The 13,099-nt window shown below is 34.1% G+C and overlaps 3 protein-coding genes across 8 annotated transcripts in view; 1 reads left to right on the top strand and 2 right to left on the bottom strand.

Annotated features, from left to right (window-relative positions):
* Nucleotides 1–13,099, bottom strand: part of LOC127849342 (uncharacterized) — a 213,431-nt gene that overhangs the window by 19,752 nt on the left and 180,580 nt on the right. The gene's annotated exons all lie outside the window — the stretch shown is intronic.
* Nucleotides 1–13,099, top strand: part of LOC127849350 (type-2 ice-structuring protein-like) — a 196,128-nt gene that overhangs the window by 45,122 nt on the left and 137,907 nt on the right. The gene's annotated exons all lie outside the window — the stretch shown is intronic.
* The window catches only part of LOC127849343 (uncharacterized), a 70,642-nt gene that overhangs the window by 19,752 nt on the left and 37,791 nt on the right, over nt 1–13,099 (bottom strand). Inside the window, exon 1 of one of the 4 annotated variants that reach the window (XM_052382073.1) lies at nt 9,500–9,844. The exons of the other annotated variants lie outside the window; for them this stretch is intronic. The gene's annotated coding sequence lies outside the window, so the exon portion shown is untranslated. Of the gene's footprint in view, nt 1–9,499; nt 9,845–13,099 lie in introns of those variants that run through there. 4 annotated transcript variants of the gene reach the window in all.

Raw genomic sequence — 13,099 nt, 5'->3', positions numbered from 1 at the left:
TGAATCAACACATAGGGGGGTTAACATTCGATTTTTACATGTGAAACGTTACTTACTGGTTAGAATGTAAACTCCAGAGTTAGTTTAAAGTAGATATTTCCTTGTTAAATTCGTGTATCCAAAAGTAGAGCTCAAAGTAATATATGTACACCATATTATCCGTAAAACAGTTAGGGGCGTAGCGAAGACATTTTTATGCAGGTATTTTTGACATCGTTTCAATTTGAACACCGCTTCTTAATATAATTCAGTTTTCGAGTCATGTTCTGGAGCTTCTATCGACAACGAACACAATGCGCTTTCATCTGTAGTACATGCATGCACATATCAGTGTCGTAGCCACGCTGAGGCACACCGAGGCAGTTGCCTCGGCTAAAGTTTGCAGAGCAATGTTGAGATTACATTGAAAAAAGGAAAATTTATGTCAAAGAATAAAATCTATATAAGAAATTGGGGCAATTCAATTAATTTTAGGCACTATGCTATTCACAAACAAATATTATCATGGAGTACAATTGGTACTTGTTGAGGCAGATAATTATTTCAATTTAATAACTTTAGTTGATGCCAAAATGGCTCAGCAAAATTATTTGGAAAATCCGTATATTAAACAAAGCGTCGCACTGTACACTTCGATTCTATAATCATGGTGGACATCTGAACGTATCGAGCTAGAATCGGGTGTTTTACGGTCAGGTCTGGGTCTATTTTGGACCTAGTCATATTCAGGTGGTTGGCGTTTTCGGCTTTATTGGTATTCTCCTCTTTATGGCCGGCGTCAAGTTCAACCCGGGACCGTTTTAGGTGGTAAAAATCTTTGTTAACATTAGAAAGTTCAAATTATGATATCCCGCGTATTAAACTTTTTTTATATAAAGAAGTTCAAGTCTTTTCTTTTTTAAAGTCAATGTAGTTGATGATAGAACTGTCAGAAAATGATTACGCAGTGCTAAAACAGAAATTCACACAAGAAAATTGAAAAAATTGCCAGAAACTTTACTGATTTAAGTTAAATATTTGTACTCCTCGTGGTGATCAATATGTCCCTGTGACGTAATCGATGACGTTTCAGACTCTTGATCCATTGACCAGTATTACATTGTCACTGCGTTGGTTCGAACCCCAGTAAGTCCGGTTTGTTTTTCGAAATAACTTTCATCAATGATTCTTTTTTTATGTGCTTATGATTGAAAACGCTTTTTATTTAATGTATTTATACATTTAAAAAATAACTTTTGGTGCTTTCAAGCTCTTCATATTATAAGGTAGATTTATATTATTTTAGTATTTCAATAATAAATATATATAGCACATATGATTCTATTATCCATATACATAGTATGGCTTGTATGAGAAAGCTGCGTCTCAATTTTTTCTTTTTCTATCTGACTTCAAATGAATTATATGACTCTTTTTCTGTAGTTAAGGTTATAACATCATTGTCACTTCAAGCACCGTTTATGGTCACATATTCTAAAATTGACAATAAACTTGTAGCAGATTTTGTTGTTAACTTTATTGAAACTAAACGGTCATATGTAGCGTCCACGATTCCGATTATTTAGGTATAAAATGTGGTTTAAATGGCCTTTTAAACGCACCAGCGACGTTCTAGGTATAAAAAATTTCACGGGGGGGGGGGGGCCATGACCCCGGACCCCCCATAGAATGACCTTAGATACTGACTCGGCTAAAATTTGGGTCTGGCTTCGCCACTGCATATATCATAGCTAGAGACCTAAACAGATAGCACTGCAAAATTATAAAACAAATGTGTAATAACTATGTTGCGCTTTGCTTAAAATTCTACGTGTCGTCATTATGTGTAATAATATAATTTCAATACCGTACTGAATTCTTTAGAAGTATTAACATATATGTTATGATACACTTAACACGGACACATACGTTATGATGTAAAGAGCAAACGCGCTGGTCATCATTGGCTAGTCATTTTCACTCTTACCTCTTTGTTTGGTTAATTTAGTGAATTGAACACATGTGCCGATATTTACCTTAAAATGAGGATGAGCGGCATGTAAAGCCATTCAGTTGAAACCAAAAGTACACATGTAACAGGTCCATATAACTGAATAGTGTTAACGACTGGACAATCTATGCCCGAATGCATGCATATGAATTAACATAATAACAAGTGCATCATGAATCTTTCTTCTTTTTACAGGCTGCAGTATCACGTGACTTTGTGGGAACCGGTAAGATGTGCTTTTTTCGAATAACATTTTTAAATTATTTTTTTCTAAAAAATTTCAACTTGTGCAATTATGCTCCTTATTGCAGTGTGAAATACACCATACTTACCGGTACTTTATTTAATAAGCAGGTATTCTTGTTAAAAAATTATATGTTTACTGCATTCATTTATACGGTAATGCTTCACGCAACGTGAAATTTTGTCACCAATTTCAGACGTATTCAAGGATTAATTCTTAAACCTTATGAGATTGGCACAAACTGCAAGAAAAATTGTCTTTATGCACTCAAGGTTTTTGCAGATGAATTTCAATAACTTGAGATATTTGCACAAGTAAAGTTCTTAATGGTGTTTTTACACGCTGTCCAGCCCGTGTGTGAACCCCTGAAAACCCCGCTGATTCTGCGTCCTGTTTATAGATGTGTCCGAAGTTTTGGAATAAAAATATAATATGAAAATCGTTGTTACAACAACGAATTCTCTACGTTTGCAAACAGGATTAAATTAATACTGATTATATCGACACTGTCAAATAATTTCAATGAGTTTCACGGTGTTAAAATCTGGTGCAGTTGGCTGTTCATTGGCAGTGAATAGGTTTATGTAATATTTCGCCATTTAAGATGGGCTGATACGACGTCTTTATGTATCTCTCTATTGTCACTTTATTAATTTATAACAAATAAATTTATTATGTGATATCGGTACTGGCGTAGGTGTTGAAAGAAAATAATACAACTGTATATATTTGATTACTGTAAAATTATACATGGTGGATTTTAAACAGGCCTCAGTGAACGCAGTTAGTTGCAGCCTACTATAAATTATCTAATTATGCTATTTTACTTAAAAATGTACGTTTATACGCAAATTTAATATTGACTTTTACGTCGATGATTGTTTATTAATTGGTTGAGAATATCAGGTATTTTAGTTCAGTTCAGTTCAGCTACATCAGTGACTATCACTCATCTGTGGGAGGACACAAAATGCCCGGATGAGAAACGAAGGCGCAGACGACAAACACTTAGCATTAAATTACAGCTTTAAACTATACATCTAGCGTTATGCTCAAACAAAGTGTGAACGCTGAGAAATGAATCTGTTATTAAAAATAAAAATAAAAAGACATTCACAAATACCGATAAGACACAAACTAAAAAGAAAAAAAAAGATGCAATGAAAGGTAAATACTATAAAGATCATTTGAAATGTGTATTTGTTGTTACATTTTACACGTTTGCATGTAGGAGACAACGAGTCGTAATAAGACATGATACCCGTTTTTTTTTCTGTCAGTTTCGTTTCTTTTATTTTTTACATTAGATATCATTTCTTACCTTATACCGCTACTCAATTATAGATTCGAAAGATGATGTACCGGTATGCTCTAAATTAATGGATATTGCGCTGTAAATCAATAGTACCCTCCACAACTCAATTATATTCATGTTTACATTGTCTTTCAAATAACTTCTTTACATTAAATGTGTTCCTAGCAGTATTGGCAATTTTATGAAATGAAACATAAACGCTGAAATATTATGATACTAAATAATGTTGATGAGTTCCACTATATTTAACATAAGATTGTTGTTGTTGTTTTTGTTGTTGTTGTTGTTGCAAAACACTTTTAACACTTATGTACTTGTTAAGAGAACACAACGCAATTATACACGATGAATCCAATACATGAATTAGTAAACGATCAGCAGCAATTATCCGTGTTTACTAGGACTATTGAAAGGCGTGAAACGAACTTTCCTAAGATAAATACCAACAAAAACTTTTATTTCGATTGACACTGATGGCACCCTTACTCCCGCTCGATTGGTCGTTGTCGGCTCGGGTACTACTTAAATATACCCCAGGTTCTATTAAATATACAGTAGTTGTCGGCATTTTTAAAATAATAATTATGTTCATATTTATGTCAATATTTTGTCAAAACGCCTCTATATTATCGAAACTTCTGCTCAAAAAGCATGTCAAGGAAGTTGTTTTTTTCAAAAATAATTTTGTTTCGTATTCCGTAGCGCGTTTTACGACATCGGATTTTTTGGGCGGGAAAAGAACTCGGGTACGGTATAAATTGGCCGGGTACGTGTTGGTATATTTCAGTAACCGGGGTACATTTGAGTTTAATTATGAGTACCCAGAGTACATTTAAGTAATATCCGCGCCTACAATGACCAGTCGAGCCTTGCTCCTCACTCCCACACAAAATTGTTTATTGTATTTATATGTACCGCAGCGTCTTCGCGTACACAACCGAGATCTACATATCAATATATCAATATTTAATAGATCCTCGTACAAATACACGTCCAATTAATAATTAATGTATTTCTAATCACGTGCAGTATTTTTTATGTGTGGTCTTCAATAGATTTAAATTTATTTTTAGCTACACTTCATTGATGCTTCACTATTTACAAAATTTCCTGTATTAATAAGTAGCATTTATTATCAAGACAGTGGCCTATGGATTACTGCATTGATTGACATGTTACATGCATTATTATGATCAGTTTTCTTAACAGCTAATACATGTTGCTGTTGTTGTATCTTACAATCAGTGCCCAACTATACACATTCTGGTCGAAACGTGGTCATGCGTTCAGATATATAAAGATTAAATTATTTTAAATCATTAGAAAAGGTTTTGCAGCAATACGTCAACTGCCAATCTCACTCAAAAAACACTCGTCTAAATTAACAGGTATCTTATGAGAAACACTAAACTATTAATATAAAAGCACTTTTTAATATAAAAGCAATTATCATAATGTTTTATTGATACGTTTATTGAGTTTATTAAGACATACATTTACAATTTATTTAAAGATAAACACATAAAATGGTCGCTGTGTATGTGCATGTAGTAGTGACAATTATAACAAGAACACCGCATAACGGGTGTCAACGATCGGCTGGGGTGAGTTTTGAATAAATTATAGCCTGTCAGATTTTTTTAGAGGTAACAGTGACCTTGACCTTTGAACTAGTGACCCAAAAATGGATGTGGCGTGTAGAACTCATCAAGGTGCATCTACATATACAGTTTCAAAGTTGTAGGTGGAAGCACTTTGATTTTAGAGGCAATGTTTAAAACCTTAACAAAATGTTAAGGTTTTAGCACGACGACGGCGGACGACGAGCTGGCTATGACAATACCTCGGGTTTTCTCCGAAAACAGCCGAGCTAAAAATGAAGATCGTGAGTCTCGCTTTGGATTCATCGATACTTTATTCTGTTGTCATATCGCTAAAATTGGAAATGTGAAACACGAGTATTGTCACATTATAAATACATCGTATCGTAAAAGATCACAGCTTTTCCGATAACGCTTTATCAATTGGAATCTCTATTCATGGGCACAAAGGCCAGACAAACAATTATATAAGATCAAAATAACCCTTTTCTTTAGTTCAAACACATAATTTCATGAATAAGTATAAACTCAAATTATTAAACTTGGCTAATTAGAGTTACGGTTTTAAAAGTGTACCCTAGTTGTATTTCAGCGTTAAAGACACCACACATAAGTGATTGTCTGTATACTGTGTTAATATTTCATAATAAGACTTTATTTGTATAAGGGAGAGTATGTGAAGACATGAAATCGTCTAAAGTTAAAGTGCCCGCAATTTTACATAGAAGGGCGTAGCTAGTCTACATATATGTTTTGTCTGAGTATGCACACATAATATTATTTGGTCACTTCAAATATTAACGCAATAAATTAATTTTTAAACATGATTCCTGTGCTTTTCCTATTTTAAATGTGTGCTCATACAACTTTTATTGTAATTAACCTGAAACAGATTATTTTCAGAAGTGTTTCAAGTTGTTACAAACATGCTCATTTTTGGCGACCGAGATACTAAGGAGAGCCGAGTAATGTCAAAATGGCAGGCATACTACAGTGTACAGGGTGCAGGATCAAAGGGTTTTTAGGGTATTACTCGCGGGCTGGACAGAATGTTTACACACCGTTTAGAACTTTATTTTTGCAAATATCTCAACTTATTAAAATACATTTGCAAAAGTATTTAGTGCATTAAATACAGTTTTTCATTTAGTTTGGGTCGATATCTTAAGATTTAAGAATAAATCCTTGAATACGTCTGAAATCGGTGCCAAAATGTCACGATGCGTGCTGCATATAAATGCAGTACACATCGAATTCTTGGCCAAGAACACAGGTTTATTAAATAAAGTGACTTTGATGTATTTCACATTGCCATAGCCAGCATACAAAATATCTTTTATGAAATCGTTGAAAGTCCACTCCGGTGTGTTCGCATCCATTAACGTTCAATTGTTAAACCCACAAAGTCACGTGATCCTGCACCATGTCAAAGCAAATCAGATAAAGCATATCAACATGCAAGAAATTCTATAATTCACATAAACTGCTGCATTCGTCTCTTTTTTTTATTAGTCCATAAAATTATATTAATTTGAATACATTAAGATTTAAGTTCAGATACGCCATTGTAATAGTAGACCCGCGAGACGACTGTAAATGCCCGGATGCGGTGCAAAAGAAGGTGCAGACGACAAAAATTATGAATTAAGTCACAGCTATAAATATCATATAAACCCATTATTATGTTATTATTGAACAGTTAAAGACGAGAACCTTATCTTATGCGGAAAATAAAATAACAAAAAAGTTTAAAGGAATGTCGTGATGAAGTATTAAAATAACTTATTCTTTTAAACGTGAACTAGTGTGATTACACAGTATAATAATTTTTCTTCTACGTGACAACAAGTCGTATTTTGGTAAAATAAGTCATGGACCTTGTTTACTTTAGTAAAATGTACTTGAGTTGGAAAAAAATACTTGATTCCGCAATAACTGTGAAGATAATAAAATGCTATAACAAGACGCACGCTTTGGAATTAACATATACATATGGTACATACAGATATAGTTGTAACATAAAAATACAGAATAATCATAAGTTTGGTTTAAATAGTATTCATGATTATGATACTTTGAAATTATTTCGAAGTTTCTATTTTATTTAATGTTTAAATCTGCCACCACTAGGCGACACTTATAGAGTTTAGCTACAATGAACGCGCTCGGGAAATTTATTTTCGGATGATAACTGTAACACATATCATCTTACCTGAATAGTTTCAATATTAAAAGGTAAAATAGACATCCCGGGTATCAAGTTCGGTGTTGAATAGATATTGCGTTGAATGCGGCTTTGATATACAGACATAATTGAATTTGAATATAACGTGTGTTTGACATCTGACAGTGATGGTAAAAGGATTGTTATATTTTACAAGGAGTTGACAAAGATTGATTCTTGTTTATATTTGACGATCTATGGTATTCATGGATACCGTAGTTCATAACAGAATATGAATAGCTTTGCATTTACCGGTTTGTGGTTTTCCTGCTGCAATTGGTTTCTTAAAATGTGACTCAAAGTTGAAACTGTGTACGTCTATAGGATACAATTATTTCGACTATCCTATGAACATGCGATCCCTTACAAACAATGTCAAATGTGTAAACCTATCACATCCGAATCCACTCCTGTGGAATTTATATGATTGAACTTTTGGGGGGAAATGGCGAAAACAAGAATTTCACAGAAGCGGTGCGTTTGTCATATTTTTTACGTGTACATATAAAACTTTACTTTTATAAACATAAAATAGAATGTTTCCATAGATTTTCTTAAATGCAATAAATATGTGAGCCTTGCTCTGTGAAAATGGGCGGAATGCACGTGCGTACTGTCTCGTCCCAGATCAGGGACGAACCTTTCCGCTTTTATTGCATTTTACGTTAAAAGGAAGTCTCTTCAAGGCGGGAAGTGTCGTCTCTGATTTATTTGTACCAAAATTGGTGATATCTACACGTTGAATGCAAATATATAATAGTACACATACAATCTAAGCTATTCTTCGGTAATTTGTAGACTTTGCATTTTTATAATAAAAATGAACAGCAAACTATCTAATATGACACAAGTATATCTACGCCACTGAGCGAAGAACCTACTGTGACACAAGCATAACTTCGCCACTGAGGAAACTGGAATCTGCTGTAACACAAGTGTAACTACAACACTGAGAGAAATTACCTACTTATGATACAAGTATAACTACCCCACCCTGCAAACTTCATACCGTGACACACGTATAACTACGCCACTGAGCAAACTAATTACTGTGACACAACAATATCTACGCCACTGTGCAAACCTCCTACCGTGAAACAAGTATAACTACACCACTATGCAAACCTCCTACCATGACACAAGTATAACTACGCCACTGAGCAAACTACCTACTGTGACACAAGTATAACTACGCCACTGAGCAAACTACATACTGTGACACAAGTAAACTACACCACTGAGCAAACAACACACTGTGACACACGTATAACTACGCCACTGAACATATCAATAACTAAAGCGTGGCGTTCTTTTTAATTGAGATAAAATTTCTTACTTGATTTGGTATTGTATTGCAGAATAATGCGCCTTAAGGATACTTTATTGAAAATTGTCAGACGTTAAATCGACTTTACGATCTAGGTCATAAATACCCGGACGGTCATATTTCATATTAATATTTGGTGTAGTGTTTGCAAACATTGTAAACTTATAAACACCTTCTTCTGAACAATGAAATATTCATTCAAACTGAATGTTTAACATGCAGCGCTGTTCATTTCATGATGAACGTATCGAGTGGGGTGTTTTAATCATAAACTAGAATGTATACATATATATAATAATTGTTCACATAGTACTATAATACAATATTCGTTTTAGAGATAAAGACTGTCTGATTTTGCACACGCACACACAACAACCAGTAATTTCATTAAAAAAACATCAAAACACATTACCTATGTAGCAATGCCATCATGTATAGATGTACGTCAACGTTTTTCAATGAAAGTATCGTCGAAGTAAATATATTATTTAACACGTTCACATTATAACTCAAATCTCAAAACACTAGCGGTAAGTCATTTTTTGTTTGTTTATAAATCTTACCAAAGTTCATCAATAATAAATTATATTTAAAACGGTGTATCTAACATAAAATATAAAAAACGTAACAATTAAAAGATATCTAACTTTACCAATTATTTTATTAAAAGAATTAGAGAACAAACACCCATTATCATATCAATTTGGCTGCAAATCCATGTATGCTCAATTCTAATGCAATTTTGAATCAACACATAGGGGGGTTAACATTCGATTTTACATGTGAAACGTTACTTACTGGTTAGAATGTTAACTCCAGAGTTAGTTTAAAGTAGGTTTTTCCGTGTTAAGTTCGTGTATCCAAAATGTAGAGCTGAAAGTAACATATTTACACCATATTATCCATAAAACAGTTAGGGGCGTATGAAGACTTCTTTATGCAGGTATTTTTTTTACACCGTTTCAATTTGAACACCGCTTCTTTAGTAAGTTATAATTCAGTTTTCGAGTCATGTTCTGGAGCTTCTATCGACAGCGAACACAATGCGCTTTCATCTGTAGTACATGCATGCACATATCAGTGTCGTAGCCACGCTGAGGCACACCGAGGCAGTTGCCTCGGCTAAAGTACATGTTCTGGAGCTTCTATCGACAGCGAACACAGTGCGCTTTCATCTGTAGTACATGCATGCACATATATCATGGCTCGAGACCCAAATAGATAGCACTGCAAAATTTGCTTAACATTCTGCGCGTCGTCATTATGTGTAATAATATTATTTCAACACCGTACTAAATTCTTTAGAGGTATGATAACATATGTTATGATACACTTAACACGAAATCATAAGTTATGATGTAAAGAGCAAACGCATTGGTCATCTTTGGCTAGTCATGTTCACTCTTTCTTCTTTGTTTGGTTAATTTGGTTAATTGAACTGATGTGCCGATATTTACTTTAAAATGAGGATGGGCGACATGTAAAGCCATATAGTTGGAACCAAAAGTACACATGTAACAGGTCCATTTAACTAAATACTGTTAACGACTGGACAATCCATGCCCGAATGCATGCACATGAAATAACGCAGACATTATACCCAGCGCATCATGAATCGTTCTTCTTTTTACAGGGTGCAGGATCACGTGACTTTGTGTGAACCGGTAGGAGGCGCTTCTTTCGAATAACTTTTTTAAATTAATTTTTCTTAAGAATTTCAACTTGTTCATTTATGCTGCTTATTGAAGTGTGAAATTCATCATACGTACCGGTACTTTATATAATAAGCATGTGTTCTTGTTAAACAATTATGTGTGTAATGCATTCATTTATACGGTAATGCTTCACGCAACGTGAAATTTTGTCACCGATTTCAGACGTATTCAAGGATTTATTCTTACACCTTATGATATTGGCACAAACTGCAAAAAATACTGTCCTTTATGCACTCAAGGTTTTTGCAAATGAATTTAAATAACTTAAGATATTTGAACAAATAAACTTCTTAAAGGTGTTTTTTCATGCTGTCCAGCCCGTGTATGAACCCTTGAAAACCCCGCTGATTCTGCGCCCTGTTTATAGACGTGTCCGAAGTTTTGTAATAACAATATAATATGAAAATCGTTGTTACAACAACGAATTATCTACGTTTGCAAACTGGATTAAATTAATACTGATTATATCGACATTCTCATATAATTTCAATTATTTTCACGGTGAATTTCACGGTGTTAAAATCTGGTGCAGTTTGCTATTCATCGGCTCTAAATAGGTTGGTGTAGTATTTGGCCATTTAAGATGGGCTGATATTACGTCTTTATGTATTTCTCTATTGTCACTTTATCATTTTATAACAAGTAAAATGTTTATGTGATCTCGTTAACTCAGACGTTGGTGTTGAAATAAAATAAAATATATAAATGAAAGCAGTTAGTTGCATCCTACTATACATTATCTAATATTTTTTTACTCAAACATGTACGTTTATACACACATTTAATATTGGCTTTTGCGTTGATGATTTTTGGCCTGGGCGTAGCCCCAACGCCATAGCAATGATACCAATCTTCTGAGCCTATCCGAATCGGCTGGCTGCCAAAAACCAAATTCCCCAAACTCCGATTTACCACTTAATTCATGCGCAATAAAAGTAGTTCTTCGCAGATCTGAATAACCCGCCTTGTAAATACAGAACATCACAATATAACATGACAGTGTCATAAAAAGTGTAAAAAATATTATTGAAGCAAAATTGCTAAGCATAGGCTACAACATAGTTTTTATTGTTTACATATTCATGCGAGAATAAGTTCTTCACTTGACGGTCCAGACCGAAAAGATACGAGAGTTTACGTATAAAGTAAGAAGATTATTATTCTGAGACATTTTTTGAAGACATTATCTTTAAAAACATATTTTAAAATATTGTTATTTTACTATGCGTTAACAATACATTCCAGAAAAAAAGAAAATGAAAAAAACACATATTCACGACCATTTTCGGAAATAGACAAGTAACCGGATATGGTATTTTACTGCGCAGATGGAGCGCGCAAATCGAGCGCGAAAAGTTCTACGTGAGACAAAGTACACAATCTGTACACCGTTCCTTTATCAGGGTAAGTGGATTTTCTTTTGTTTACACATTACAAAGGAAGTATGAGTGTTTCCTGATCTGTAAATTATGTAATAGAAATCTATTTAAGGCTATTGAAAGTGATTTATTTTACGTCAACAATAACAGTTTTGTGCGGTCATGTTGTTGTTGTTGTATATCTTCAACGCCTATGTAGACGAACCTCTACCAGATCTGTAGGGTTGAACAAAAGGTTATCGTTCCCACCACTAGTATTATGTAGTCCTCCGCCGTCTATGTACACTGTAGTGTATGCAAAAATATTGTCTTTTCTTACATTCTCTGAGCTTCTGCACTCAACCGCTAGGGTCAATCCGTATAAATTCGGACAAAGGGAGAAGTTCGGACAATACATCCTAAATGCATTTTACGTTGCTATACTTCTTTCGCTAAACCTTCAACCTGACAAGGTCAGCATACATGTTCGCTGTATCTGGCAGTAAAAGAGCGTGGATCCGTTTACATTTACTTCAGTTAAGTCACTAAACTTATTCCCAAGCACACTCAATCTAGCCCCAGGCCTCGGCTCCTACAGCGCTTTGATTTATTAATTGGTTGGGAATATCAGATATTTTAGTTAAGTTCAGTTCAGCTACATCAGTAACTATCACCTGTGGGAGGACACAAAATGCCCGGATGAGAAACGAATGCGCAGACGACAAACACTTAGCATTAAATTACAGTTTTAAACTATACATCTTATATAAATATAGTGTTATGCTCAAACAAAGAGTGAACGATGAAAAATTAATTTGTATGCACAAAGACATTCACAAATACCGATAAGCAACAAATAAAAAAGAAAAAAATGCAATAAAGTCTAAATACTATAAAGATTATTTTGAATGCGGTGAGCATGTTACACAAGGAGTCCAACATATTGATCAGCATCAATGTTCTGTTTTACCTACGACTATTGAAAGGCGTAAAACTAATTTTCCTTTGATAAATATCAACAATACTTTAAAGTATACAAACACCCCCCCCCCCCCCCCCCAAAAAAAAAAGAAGTGTTTATTGCATTTCTATGTACGGCGACGTCTTTGCGTACACAACCGAAATCAATATATCAATACTTAATATATCTTCGTACAAAAAAGACACGTCCAGTTCATTTTTTTGTCTCATTCCAAGCACGATTATATTCGTGGTCTTAAATAAATTAAAAAAACTTTTAGCTACACTTCATTGATGCTTCACTTTTTACAAAATTTCCTGTATTAATAAGTAGCGTTTATTTTCAAGACAGTGGCCTCTGGATT

This window comes from Dreissena polymorpha, chromosome 10 (genome assembly GCF_020536995.1).
Source record: "Dreissena polymorpha isolate Duluth1 chromosome 10, UMN_Dpol_1.0, whole genome shotgun sequence".
Lineage (NCBI taxonomy): Eukaryota > Metazoa > Mollusca > Bivalvia > Myida > Dreissenidae > Dreissena > Dreissena polymorpha.
The sequence above is the reverse complement of the archived record's forward strand: the minus strand, read 5'-3'. Positions and strand labels throughout refer to the sequence as shown.